The following is a 14,946-nucleotide window of genomic DNA, read 5'->3' as shown; positions in this document are numbered from 1 at the left end:
CTTCAGATACACTTGCTTCAGTCAGATGTTATACCTGGCATTCAGGAGCTGGGACAGGCAGAGATATTTCCCCCAAGGACAGGCATATGACTGAGTCAGAGGTTGTTTCAGACAAATTTAGGTATATAATACGTACAGAATAGCCTGTTTCTAGTTTCAATCATTCAATCTGCCGCCAGCAGAGAGAGGAATTCTCACAGAAAGCCTATGATTCAGCAAAAGTAGGAGAAATGACTCATTGCCAAGGGTGCAGCGTCTCCTTATTGACTGTAGAGGAGCCCAGACAGTGCCTGTAGGTTTCACTTGGAGAGCTGGAGGGAGGTGAGGTGAACCCCTCCAAAGCTGCTCTTCTGGTCCCTGCCGCAATCTCCCAGGATTTCCTCAAGCCAATTCCTCTGCAGGAGATCAGATCTGTGTTCAACTGCCACCGTAGTAGTGGGGAAACAGCTCATCTCTCCAGGCACCCATCTCTCCAAGAGAAGTCATTACGGGTGGCCCATGTCCTTCTGTGCCTCAGTTTCCCCTCCCTTTCAGGAGCAGGCTTACTCACACCATTTCCCCTTGAACAGTAAAACAAGACAAGAGATCTCGTTTTGGCAAAGCACGCTGATGTGGGCTTAACTTACAGTGTTGTCCCAAATCTCTTTGAAGCCCTCATAAATTAAGTAGCCATCAAGGAACGTCACCGAACCAGCGTCTCATTCATTCATTCATGCTAAAAAAGTCCTCTGAGAACCATGGCTGATGCATATCCTCCAAGCCCAGGGCCTCGTTATTCCTAACGCAGGTAAGGTGATTGGCGATGGCTCTGGTGATAGCAAACGGTTCAATCTGCCAGCACAAGCCAGGAGGTCACAGACCAGAAGCTGGGCAATGGGCTCCTCTTGGTCTACCACTGACTGCACCTTCCTTCAGAGCTGCAGCATGCCAGCGGGCTGGGGAGGGTGGGGTGGGGAGGGTCTCCAAAGGAGGTGAAGCTAATTAATTTCCATTCCTTCAGAAGACACTGCTGCTGGTGTTTCCAAACTCCCTCTGTTCTTTACTTACCCTTTTGGATCTCAGGGGATGCCCCATGACAAATTGGAGTTCTCTGGTGAACCGATTGCTTTTTTTTTTTTTTTCCCTGCTTTTTTTTTTGGTGCTAAAGATGAAAGATTTAAAATGCAATAATGTTTTGTCTAAATTCTTGTGGAAATAGCTTATGACCTTTCATAGAGAAATGTGGTTTCAGCTTTCCGGTAAGAGAGCTCCCAGCTAATGATTTAGCTCTATTTTCTAATAAATAGTTGGCAAGAGACGACCACTCTTATACCCTTTGTCATTAGGGACCTATTATTTATGACTCAGAAATGAATCATTAGGCTTGGCAAACAGCAATTTCTTTGTGGCCAATGTATTTTTCCACTCGGTAGCAGAGTATGCTTGTAAATTCTTCCTAAAAATTACCATTAAAGTATCTCCAAACAGACTCTCCCCCACACTGCCATAAATTCTCTCCACTTTGGTGACTATTGGTGGTCTTCCCACCCGAGGAAAAAGGGTTTCTTTTTTGTTCTTAACGCCTTTCACATTTCCTTCCAGCTAATTACACTTTTATTTAATAAGGTAAATGGGTTTTGTTTTTCCTTACGGTCTCCCCTTTACAGGATGAAATATTTCCTTCTGACGGAGCCTTCCTGTCTTCCGTATCCTGGCTAACTCAAGGCCTCCAAGCAATTAGAGTTGGAGAAGACCTTTGCACTTACACTTACTTGGTGGTGTCCGCTTGCCAAGGGCTTCAAAAAGTCCATTTCATGGGAAGGCATGATGACACATGCTGGACACGAATCATCTGAGGGGTAAATTTCCCCAAATTCTGAAAGCATGTAGGAAAAATAGCAAGCCAGTAACTCATTTTCTCTCTCTCTCTCATTCTTAAATCATTATTCACCCAGTTGAGAGACTTCTTGAATCTGTTCCTTTCTTGTACTGGAGCATGTCTCAAGGGACATACAATTTATCAGCTAATCAGGACAAGGGAATTAAAAAAAATGTTGAGGAATACGGTTCAGGCTTTGTTCCAGATGCAAATTTTACCACTGCTCACTCGTGTCCAAATCCAGGAGACTGTTTCTTACTGAAGAGTCAGGCTGACTGTAGGAATAAGATCCCAATACCAACTTTTCTGATATTTGGGGAACTACAGATCACAGGTAGAGCATCAGGTTATGTGAGATTCCTGGGCAGAAAGAAGACAAGAAGTTTTGAGAAAATTCAGGGGGAAAAGTGCAACTAGAGCCTTGTGAGCATTGCAACCCTATGCTGACTATCCAAAAAGGTGGAATAAACTTTGCATGTTTAGATTCACAGATTTTAACACTGAAGGAACTACTAGATCACTTAATCTGGCCTCCTCCAGAGCAATTTGCTCTGCAGCTTGGGATCCCCTTAGTGTCTCTTGCTTACCTGTAACATCACGCAAAGACTGCTCTGCCTTGGCTATCAAGCAAAAGGAAGTTTTGGGGCAGGGGGCAAAGGAATATTGATGCTTTCCAGTACAAAATATAAAATAATCACTGGGAATAGTGTTTTCTGGCAAACAGCAGTAGACCAGCCTAGTCCTGGCCAAATAGAGAGAGAATAATGTTCTTTTCCCAGTCAAAACAGCAATTCTTACTTCAAATTTAGAGTTTAGTCAAAAGTTCTCTTCTTATTCATTTTCTTCCATGGAAAGCCTACAGGTAAAATATACACAATGTACTAGAAAAAATACATTTTAATTGACGTTTGCTTCTTGGGTTCTTGAGTTGGGGTGTTTTTTTTTCCTTTTGGAAATATAACAGCATTTTATTTTCAGGAAGCTGCCTATAAGTCAGTTAATAGGTCAAGTGAGATAAGAGAGAGCAGAGCACTGAAACCTTTGGGGAACAGAAGGAGCAAAAGGCTTGGGTGCCAAACAGACTTAAGGTGTAGCAGAGAAAAATATAAATTACCGTATCAGGAAAACTTTTACAAGGTAAGAAAAATTAAAAAATGGATTCTGAGAAGTGGAGCTGTGAACATACAAATGCCTTAGATGCCTCCTGGATTTGTTGGAAATAGCTAACCATAACTAAGCAACCTTAACATGAGGCAGGGGAAAGGAGAAGAAGTAGCTGAAGGTTGCCACTGGAATAGCTTTGAGCTGGAATATAGAAAAAACAAAACACACACAAAAAAACCCAGTTTCTTTCTGAAGTCTGGAATTTTATTTTAAAAATACCACAAAGTTTTGGAATCTACTGATTTTTTTTTTTTTTAAAGATGAAAAATAAACCTTTCAATAAAAATCTGGACAAAAATAACTTATTTTGGTTCAGGATGTGTCTGAGCATCTGTCATATGGAGAAGATCACTGTGTTCCATGTTGGGTCAGATCAGAGATTCATCTCATGGGAGCGTCTGCTTGCAGAGATGTCCTGACCAAACACTTTGAAGGCAGCTATGAGAACCTCTCACAAAAAAAATTATGGTTTCACCTGTTTATAGAGAACATTCCTATTTATTCCTTCTTCCCTCTTTCCCAATTTGAGTCAGATGTCAGTGTGGTGCTCCAAGTTAAAAAGGATTCTGTTTTCTTCCTAAACTGTTGCCTATTTCTTTTGGTACTTTAACTATCAATAATTTTGTTCTCCATATAGATAACTAAGCCTCTGTTGACTCTTGCTGAGCTCTTCAGCCATGGAGTAGTCTTCAAGAGCCAGAAAGGTTTCTCTAGGTTGAGAACACAATCACCAATCTGAGACCTATACCTTTATGAGCCAGTTCCAACCCCTTCAGAGGAGAATGTGTCCAGAAGAGCTGAGTTTTTTATTACAAAAGAAGAAGCATCTCTCTGCCAAACTTGCATATAACATGAAGTGAACCCATACTGAACCTTATTTGAGGTCTGAAAAAGTTTGAATAACCTTTTTCTGCTCAATATTTTCCTTGTACCTCAACGCTTTCCAGTTCAGGACAACATTGAGAGCATATGTGCCAAAATTCTGGAGAATAAAAACAAAAAAAGAAGCTTAACAAAAAAAAAAACCACCCGCAGAATAACCCTCTTCTCTCCTGGGCATTCCTGCACCAGCTGGAAGCTGAAATACTGGCAATTTCACAGGGAATGAAAATCTACAGACCCAGGAGGTTAAATAAACACCATCCAGGTTCTTGTTTGTTTGGTTGTTTGCCAAAGCCCAGAAAGGAATACAATGGAAGAGTTCATCTTTCCATTTTTTCTAGCTGTTTACCTAAGTCTAATCCCGCTAAACTGCCCTTGTTCCTGGAAATATGTAATTTTATTACATATTTAGTAAGACCAAGCATGAATCTGGCTTGTAAGGAAAGACCCACCTTATGGACTATGGTTACTGATAGGGTGGGCATCTTGTCTAAGCCATTTGTCTGGGCCTATTAGTGAGAAAGGGTCATCTCCAAAGAGTGGTATTTCTAATTCACAGATCCCCAGATAGCTGAAGTCAGATGGAGTGAGTCCTGTTGCTGCTATCTGTAGACAAATTGGAAATTGCTATGGAGGGCAGTTTCCTTGATAGAGACACCACTGCCTCAGTCGGTGACCGTGACTTCCAGAGCAGAAACCCTGACCCAAGACCTCACCAGGATCAAGCTCACGGCCTCCCTATTTCAGGCATGAAACGCACTGCTGAACAGCTGATGGGCTTCCTTGGTGCACCCCAATTCATCCGTGGGCATCCAAGGTCCAAAGCAGATATGCACCTTCATTCCCCCCATCCTTGTTGGTACAGGAACCCATCACCATCAGAATAGAGATCATCAGCCTCAGCAGCCACAGCTGAAGGCCACGGTGACCTCCCACCAGATACAGACAGTGACTCCCACCATGCTGGATGTCAGATAAAACTCAAGACGTTTAGGGTACAATTACATTGGTAAGTACGCTTCTGAAGTGCATCTCTCGGATCTCCTAACTTACCAACCTTTGATTCCTGTCATAGGGAAATCTTGGAGTGCACAAATTGGATTCCTTTTGGGTGAAACTAACCCAAACCACATGCCAACAGAGCAGACCTACTGTGCTCTGACTGATGGGCATTGAAGCCACAGAATCTGATTAAAATTAGCCCAAAGTACTCCCTGCAAACAGAGATGGCATAACCATAATGTCTGCAGCCATTTGACACTGCAGAACTGGTCCTTGCACCGCAAGATTTGCTGATGTAAACATAATCCCTATGACTTGAGTTCTCAGGGTTTCCATGTTCCCTTCCTGCCACACTTGCTTTGCTGAAATCAATGGTTTGCTCTTGACCATCTGACTGCTAGGACAGAAGAGAGTTAGGGATCAGCAATTTAAAATTCACTTAGTAATATTAGGACTGAAAATTGTCATACATGCAACTAAGATAAAACAACAATATACAGCTAGGTAGATGAATATAGACATGACTTAAGAGTATATGATTACATTTGTGAAAGCTGGAATGAACATACTGAGTTTCCAAAGACAGAGACAGATGCACACATGGGCTTTTCTCCAAGTCATAAGACCCTCGCTACAGGATTAGCTCAGCTTTTTTTATTTGCACATTTTCCCTTATCTCTCCCCTGTCTACACAACTGATGTCTCATTCCCGAGCTTGGTGGCCCACTGGAGATGCTGTGTTCAACCCACTCAAGTGCCCCTTTGCAGACCCAGGCAATTGTCTTGACTGAGTTGATTAATGAACAAAACATTGAACAGATGAGTTCTTTTAAGGGTTACATGATTTTCATCTGTGCAATCTGCTACATACAGAAAATCCTTGTGCACTGATGTAAATATAACCCAGGTTAATCTTTCCAAAGCCCCCAGTTCCCTTACTTCTTTGGCATGTGTAAATGGTGTACCAGAAAACCTGTGGATGCTGAGCCACCTCTAGTCTCCTGGATGCTTTTATTTTACAGGTGGCTGCCACTACTTCTGGAGAGCTAGACCTTCTTATCGGTGAATTTGGCACTCAGGCAAGGGGTTCGTAAGGCCCACACTTAATGCTAAGAGCTCAGTGCTAGGAGGAGCAGTAGGGCCATCTACCCTCAGAGACAGAAATCCCATTTGTGAAGGATGTAGCAAACAGGGCAAGACCTTCTTGTGCCAGGTGGACTCAGCACAGCACTTCGGCAGTGACAAGCCACCCCACACTTGTCTTTGAGAGCACCAATTTCATCATGCCTTGGACAGTAATGGGGCAAGTGCTGCCACCATTCACTCTTCAAAGACGTATCCTGCTCCTCCAGAAGTGGTGCTGGAGGCAAAAGGCCATTTTTTCCCCCACGTCTGACCACTTTCTAGTTTGCATTTCTTTTTCTCCCTATGGCTTTTTTTCTTAACATGGTTCCCCTTGTTATTTTCCACCCATGTTTGTCCTCACCATGAGGAACAGCACCGCCTCTTCCCTACCCTGAAATGCAAGCAAATTGGACACTCTGTTCCACAGAAAGCCCCGGGGGGGCAGCGGGACATTATTTTAGTATTGTTTACACTTCTGATCATCAGGCCCAGCAAACGCCCACAGGCTGGAAACCCATCCTAATTGTTGTGAGTTGTTTTGTTTTTTTCCCCTGGTGGAAAAAAATCTGTTAGTTATTAATCATCACCAAAACCTTGGTTTTCAACAGCGCTGAGATGTCTATATTGCATTCAGGGAGTGACAGACATTGTGAGAGGAAGCTGTATCATGGGGATGCAACTGAAGACCGGGCTCCAAGAGCTATTTAAGTAGCTCAGCTCCTTAAAGTACCCAGCCACACTGTTCTCAATAGATAAAGTCACTTTTGGCCGTAATGGTCCCAATGGGAATATTTACTTCAAACATTCCCACCCTCCAGAAAATTCTGAATTAGCTTCTCCTCATCCTTCCAAAATCCAGTAAAACAAAGGTATTATTTATAACATAATATAAACTGGAGTCTAAATAATAAAGCATTAATCTAGCCATTTACGCACTCAGATTCTGTCATCCTTTCTTGTGTATTCTCATCTAACCATTTATCTATTTATTCATTCATTTCTGTACACACATCTTTTATCATAGTGTATTTATCAGTCCAGGTCTACACATGCACACAAACACAAATGCACACACTGTTTATGTGTGTCCTGCCAGTCTTTGGAACAGCATCAGACCTGATTTGACTCAATGCCATCCATCCCCACTGTAAAATGTTCAAAAATGCAGAAAACACTTAAAGTTTTTATACACTGAAAGCGCTGCCCAGGCTGCCTTCCTGTAGCATATATGGAAAAGTAGAAGGACGTGGGACCTACTGTTTTTTAAATGCATCTCTGAACCCATGTCTGGAGCTGCTGCAGAAGAAGCTGTTCTTCAGGAGGAGCTGCAAAAATAGTCAGCTCCTCTAGTTGCATGACTGGGCAGGCAGAGAAGGAAGGAATTTGGTCTTAAGGATACACAAAACCAACACTAACATATAGTCCTAAACAGCTGGAGGACAAAGTATTGCTGGTGTGGGAAATGAGCTCCGCCAAGCAGGGGATACAGCTGCTACATGTGACCAGTACCCTGCAAAGCAGTGACCACCGTGTCCGACAAACACTGTGTCTTACAACAGTTGCCAAGTGGATATTTACAAACAGGTACAAAATGATTCTTTTATGTTCTCTCAAGATCTTTCCTTCCCTGAGGTGCCCCTAAGAAGACGTTGAAGACAATGTCTCCCAGAAGGAAGAGGGGACATATTTTCATCCTGCCTATAGTTGTACCTTCATTTTGGGAGAAATGCGGATGGAGAAGGGAAGACGAGGACGGAGGGCTTGCACCTGCTGTTACCTACATCCACAATTTCCCTTCCCCATAGTATCTGCAAAATACAGATTCCTGCATCCATCCTTGAGTCATTAAAAAAGCCATTCCTCCCTGTGGAGTACAAGTGACCGCTCTCTGGTACTTCCAGCAGACACATCCTATCATCCTAAAGGGCCTCCAGCTGAAATATAGCTCTGTCTCTGAAAAAAGGCCCAAAGCCGCACAGCTCTGTGCACTAAGCCCTGACACATTGCTGGAAAGGTCCCCCTCACGGCTCTTCCAAGAATAACAAACCTTTGCAATGTGCTCTCATATATCATCAACAATTAAGGACAGCAACAATCCAAACAGCCATCTCTCCAGGGATGGAGGGAGAGAAGGAAGACTTATTAGGCCCTCGAAGAAATGTAAACCCAGCGCTGTGCTGGCCTTGGACTTTCCGCCTGGCTTTGAGAGGCTCCATGCAACCAGGATGCCTGGTCTTCTCAACTGCAGCATGGCTTTTGAGGGGGATGGATGGTGCACCCCAAAGCTGCCAAGAGCATAGCCTCCTTGGAGAGAGATGCTGAGACCAGAGTTTGCGGCATCTCATGCTTCCTCCCCTTCTATTTTTTGGACCTTGGACGGCATTGATCTCCATCCAGCCCATGCTGCGGAGAAGGTGCAATTTGTGCACCAGGCAGCGGCATGGGGCTCTTTGGTGCACCCGCCTATTGGGCTGCTTTTTCCGAAGCCCAAGAGCCAGGTTCAAGGTACAAGCAGGACCATGTCATTTGCAATTACTTAGAAGCAGCTAATTGTGCCCCAGGACAGCTTAATGGGTGTAACGATCGCTTTCCCGGGCCTTGCCAGCCCTGCTCTCCTGTGATGTGGTTTAACGGGAACAGGGAGCCTGCTCGGAACGGCTCCATGGTGTTGGCTCGTAGGGACTCCAGGAATGGAGCAGACAGACGGTTTTCAGCCACGCCTGAAGTTCTGTCGACTGCAGACAGGGCTGTCTGGCTGGTTTCTTTCGTGGAATTGCTCCCATGGTTCTCCTGGAGCAAGTGTTTCACCCCCAATGGAGGGGCTTTAGCTTGCTCTCCTCCCTGTCCTGAGGACAACTTGGCTGCTGCCATGTGTGAAGACGTGGGACATCAGAGCCACAGCCTGCAGGGTGTGAGAACAATGTCACACTTCCCCAGCCAAGCAGGCCCTTCCATGTGGAAATAAGAGGAGAAAGCTCATAGAAATGGCTTGTCCCATCCTCTGCCCCTGCCCCTTCTGCCTTCCCAAGCACCTTGGGAACTGCAGGAAACCTGTCTGATCTACTTGTAAGTCATCAGAGCAAGGGTGGGAGTTGGAATTGGTTGCTCTGCCATTTCATGTGTCTGTTAACCTACCCAGACTCATGCACTGGGAAAGGTTTTGCAACCCCTTCTTAATCTCCAAAGGGAAATGTTGGATTTAGACCTCGAACACTTAGGATACGGCTCTGCTAGGGGATAAACACCCACCACTCCAAGCAACCCCCCCCAGACCAACTCTTTACCCATCCACCCTAACATTGCACAAAGGTGTTATTTTGCTCATTCCTGCACAAACCCTGCCCCAGCCTGTGCCGTTGTGTGCTGTGGGACAATACCCATCACGAACACATTCATTGGGTAGTTCCTTGCCAACCACAGCTCCACAGCTCTGCTCCACGACGAACGCTGGCGAAGAGCAGCCTCTGTTAACTTTGTGCTTTTTGGCGTGGTTTGGCTAACCAAGTGGTTCAATATTAATCACACTTCCTTCTTAGGTCCCCGTTGGACTTCTACATGAGGCCAGGATCAGGCCCCAGGTTTCTTAAACCTGGCTCCTCGCCTACCAGCGCTGCTGGGCCAAGGCACGTTCTGAGCAGGCCTGGCGGAAAATTTTGAATGGGACAATTTTCCATTGGCAAACGCTGCATCAATGAAACCCAAATATTTTGTGGGTGTAGCTCAATTTCCATGAAATTCTTGACAAAAATTGTCCAAAATACTCCCCCCAAGTGCTGCAACTTTGAATTTGCCATTTCAACGTTCTCCTTTTCTTTAGGATTGCCAACACACTTTATCTGATAAGGCAAAGCCCACTGTGTGCAGGCATTGCTGCTTTGTATAGTTTAGTTTTGACTTTTAGAAATTGCATTCAGTAACTGCTTTAATATTTCATAGGGTGGTGCTATTTCGATGTAAAGTATTTCCGTCTTGTTGAAATGAAATCTTCAGCATTGTCAAAATGAAGCAAACATATACTATCATATAGATATAATCCTACGATGCTGAAACGCAACGAGTCAATGCTATTGACAAGAAATATTTTAGTATTTCCAACTAGAGTTTTTTGGAAATGCCTTTTCACAAGAAGTTTCAGATTTTCACTTCTGTGTTCCAATTTGGAATAGAAACAGAAGTAGAAATGCTGGCATTTCCCCTGGGAAGGAAATTTGATTTTCCAAAAAGTTTTAGTAATAATCTGGGTTAGAGGGAGACATTTTAAAACCTGTTATTAAAAATGATTGTTCAGCCAGTAAAAATGGTGTGAAAGGAATGGATTCAAATATAGATTTACAGGTTTTTTATGTTTCCCCTCCGTAACTAACATATCTTTTTATAGATACATTTCACCTTCCTAACACTCCTTCTTTGTTACAGTACCAGACATTTTCACTCTTAGATGCTCTGATTAACCTGATCAGCTCAACTGCGAGCAATTGTTCTTAAACTTTCATTTAGCTGAGACAATTGCTGCTTTCACTTCAACAGTGAAAAAGAACTTGTGTGTGAAAGCTAGTCTGGTTTTTTTATTTTTCAGAATACATCATTAGATTCAATAAAAAGCATTACCTCTTCCTCCAAGCCTTGCATAATTGTTAATCTAAAACAACTGATGCAAGAAAAATGCCTGTTTTTCTCAGTGTGTGCAGAAGTTATGCTGAGGTTGCATCGCATACAGCTACAGTACTGGTTTGAGACCATGAGAACAGCCGCACCGAGTCAAACTAAAGGTCTTACCCCGTTTCTGACAGTGACCAGCACCAGATACCTAGGAAAAGTGCCTAAAGAAGAAAGTGAGATTAGAACAGTCCTCCGGGATTGTACTACCCCAGACTCTGGGAATCAACAATTTTGGAATTTACTAAGATTAAATTTACATCTGGACTATCATGCTTAATAACCATGGATGGATTTATCCTCCCTAATTTATCTAAGATCTTTTAAATTCAGTGGACTGGGATATGTTAAAATAATTCAACCTGAATTATAATTCCTGGTTCTTTTAGTTTTAAAAGTTCATGGGAGAAAATATTGCTTGCAGGGTAAAAACTGTCTCACTTTAACTTTTTCATATTTTAAATTACTTTCCTTTTATCCCTTCTATCACAGTCCGGTGAACTGCATTTTAACCAAACAAGAATATCTTTATATTCAATTTAGATGGATAACCAATATTTGGATGCTTCTTTTGACTTCCTAATTGAGGAATTCCTTCGTAATTGAGCTGGAAATGTCTCTTAGAGGCAGACCTTTTTTGGTCAGAATACTGTTGTTCCTATCTCCCATCGAAACAGTAGTCTTCACTGTGCACTTCATAAATGTGTGTGTGTGTGTGTGTGTGTGTTTGTGGGGGAATCCATTTTGGAAGAACGGTTTTACATTACACTGACATAGTGCACCTATCGCATCCTCTCTCATCAAGATAGATAATGATGCAGGGAAGACAGCATGAAAAATAACATTATATTTTGTGGATAAATTGTTCTGTTTGTGTGTGCAGTCACAGGTAGGGCTGAAGATTGAGGTTCTAAATCCTAAAGAAGTCACTTAATGGAGAAGAGACCTGTTAGAAAGGAGAGATGTTTAGACGAGGGAGAAGTTTCAATGAAGAGATGAAGACAAGGAGCTGGTAGGGGGGATTTTTGGTGAGGAAGTGATATCTAATTTGTCATCCCATGAAATCTAAAGCAAAAAAGAACCATGAACTGTAATTTAGATTAAATTATTTTGCCATGTTCCAGGCAGCCTCTGATGTTTTTCTCTCCTGTTCATAAAATCAAGAGCCGTCGCCATAAAATATGGGGACGGCTCTTTATTAACTATATGTGAAAATGAGCACACATAAAGAATCTCTAAGGGAAACTCCTGAGTCCGGGCTAGCAGTCAAGCCTGGACCCTTAAATCTTAATAAACTAAGACGTGACTTCTTCTGGACGGGGATCAGGAGGAATCTAAGCCAATCATCTTCTTCCTGGCTTGGATCTTAAATGCAGAACCAGCCTTTGCTTGGGGTTAGCAAGCTGATCTTCTAGCCTTAAATAAAATAATCCGCAAAGTTAACCCTGCAACACATAGTTCTGTTTGGGGGGGGGAGCAGGGTTAATTGGCACATTTGTTTGTTTGCGTATTTTTAATACAGACAACTCCAGTAAGCCAAATTCATCCCAGATGTTACTCAGCTGACCTCAGAGGGGTTATTCTGCATTGAGTTTGATAGAGTCGTGCTGGGGTGAATTCATTTGCAGACCTGCCACCTTCCGTGAAATGGTTGCCAGGCTTCTTTGCCGCCGGGAAAACTCCCTGCCCAGCTGGGCTACCTGGCCCTTTCCACTGCTGCCTCTTCCCAGAAAGGTGAGTTGCTCCACGGTTCTCTGAGCCCCTGCCCTCACGGAGAGTCTCCGCACCGACACGGCCCATGGGCTGCACCCCTTCCCATGCCCAGGCTCCTTCGGCTTCTGCATGGCTCGCGCTCCAGGTCACGCTCGGGTCTGGAGCAAGTCCAAGCTCTCAGGAGAGGCAGAGGCTGACCATGCTCAGAATAAAACAGTGATACTGAGTCCTCCTGCACCTGGACAGATAATGCCTGAGCATCTTTTCTTCTCTTGCACAGAGGTTAAACTACCTGGTTATGTCTATACTAGGAAGCAAGGTGTAACCAGGGTATGGGCTTGTGCACTGGCACGTGAGCCTCCAGACATTTTTTTCGTGGTCTCTGACCACCAGCAATTTTCCAGGCATTCCCATGCACAGCTAAGAGGATAGTAAGGACAGTTCCTAACACACAGAATCACAGAATCATTTAGGTTGGAAAACACCCTTAAGATCACCGAGTCCAACTGTTAGCCTAGTGTTGCCAAGTCCACCACTAAACCATGTCCCTAAGCACCACGTCTACATGTCTTTTGAATACCTCCAGGGATGGAGACTCAAGCACTTCCCTGGGCAGCCTGTTCCAATGCTTGATGGGATGGATGAAGCCACCATCTTTGGAGGAATAAGAGTTTAGCTGTGAGGACATAATCCTGGCTAAGCAACTTCACATTGCAACCAAAGGACCAAAATAATTTTATTTATGAATATAAATGTAGCTCTGGGACTGTGGTATAACCAGGCTAACAGCCTGGACAGACATTTTGTGGATCTGAGGCTCAACACAGTTAGGTCTGACCCTGAACTTGCTCTTGCACCTGCAGTGCTGATATCTCCAGTGACCCATTGGATGAGGAGTCAATCTGAAAGTCGTTCTCATAGAATAAGAGAATACTAAATCTGAAAGGGAGCTAAGAAGGTCTTTCAAAGATGGACAGCTACTCTGCTTGGTTTGGGTTTGGGTGTAGCTGTATCCAGTCTGGGTTCAGATACAGTTCAAGACATCACAAAAATAAAACAAATGTTTGGTTACCAGAACAAACCAGTCAGAACCAACACCCATCAAACTCAAGTCTTAGTTCAAAACACTGTTGAAATTCAAAATTAAAACTATTGGGTTTTTGGCCGTTCATTTATTTTCTGACTTTAATGACAAAAATTTTCCGAGTACTTTTTTGTGTTGTCAAATAAACACGGGTTTTTTAAGAGCACTTTGTTTTAGTGAAATAAAATAACATCTAATATATTCTCTGTCATACTGCGTGTCTGCAACAAAATGATAAATCTGAGGACTGAAAATGCTCTTTCAGCACACACTTGTGTTGCTGGAACTGCCAGAACAACTTTTGCTAGTTGACACAGCTCAGGCATGACATTTTTATGATATTCCCAGTAGATTAATATGTCTTTTTTTTTTCCTTTCATTGAGACATGGCTCATCTGCAAATGAATCAAAACTTGGCCCAGTCTTTTTGGGAGCTTTCCTCCTTTCATATAACTCTTCTTAGTTAGAGATCTCATGAGTTCTAAGAAGATGACATTCCAGACCTTCATCTGATCTTTCAACTCTAGACACAGTTAACATTGATTCTGTAACACTGTCTCCTGCTTCTGTGTGAAATATTTCCATCTGCCTACTGATATTAATGAAAAAGAGAGAAAAAGAGGGGGGTTTTCCTTTGTTTCTCCTTTGATGTAAACAATTTTTCAAAGGAAAGCAGAAAAGTTTCATGTTTCCCACTGATACAACAAAAAAAAACCAAACCAGTGTATAAGTCAGTTTTCAGCAATCTTCAGTTACTGAAAAATGTTTGTTTTCATCTGAGTGTTTCCAAACAATTATGACACATTTAATGCATCTTTGTCCTCTTCTGGCAGACAAAGCAGATGGTTTGAGATGTCCATCAGCAGCAAAAGCTCCTGAGCTCCAGGGGTCATGCTAACGTGTCGTTAGCAAAGTGCCAGCTCTATCAGAAGTAAAGGAAATACCATTAGCAAGGAGGGAAATTACAGCATATGAGAAGGGAAGATGAGGCATAGCCACATGAACCAAAATGAATTAGTGGCAATGACAAAGACAGGCACCAGGATTTCTTAATGTTCTGTCGATGGAGAGGACCAGGAGGCAGAGGACATGTTGTTTGGCAGGTGTCAACTTCTCCTGGATTTTGCCATGCTGCCTAGAGGCCTCTAAACAAAATCTTAGTCCTGTGCTAATAGAGCTTTTTCCTGTAACTCCAATGGGAAAAGACTGTGTGTTTTAGGAACAGAAGAAAGAAAAACTTATGTACTCCTCTCGATGTCAGTGCTCGGGCTTAAGTGAGCCAACATAAATGCATTTGGGCAACAGAGGGTTTATTGTTCCCCTGGCCCCGCTATTTTCTTAAGTGAGTGAATGTATGTTTTGGAGGGGAAGGTTTTGACAGTGCTGGTTAAAGACATCATATGTTAAAGAGAGTTTGGATGTTACCTCCTTAGTCACCCCACCTGTCACTAGGTCACCCTGC

This window comes from Aquila chrysaetos, chromosome 1, assembly GCF_900496995.4.
Source record: "Aquila chrysaetos chrysaetos chromosome 1, bAquChr1.4, whole genome shotgun sequence".
NCBI lineage: Eukaryota > Metazoa > Chordata > Aves > Accipitriformes > Accipitridae > Aquila > Aquila chrysaetos.
The sequence above is the reverse complement of the archived record's forward strand: the minus strand, read 5'-3'. Positions refer to the sequence as shown.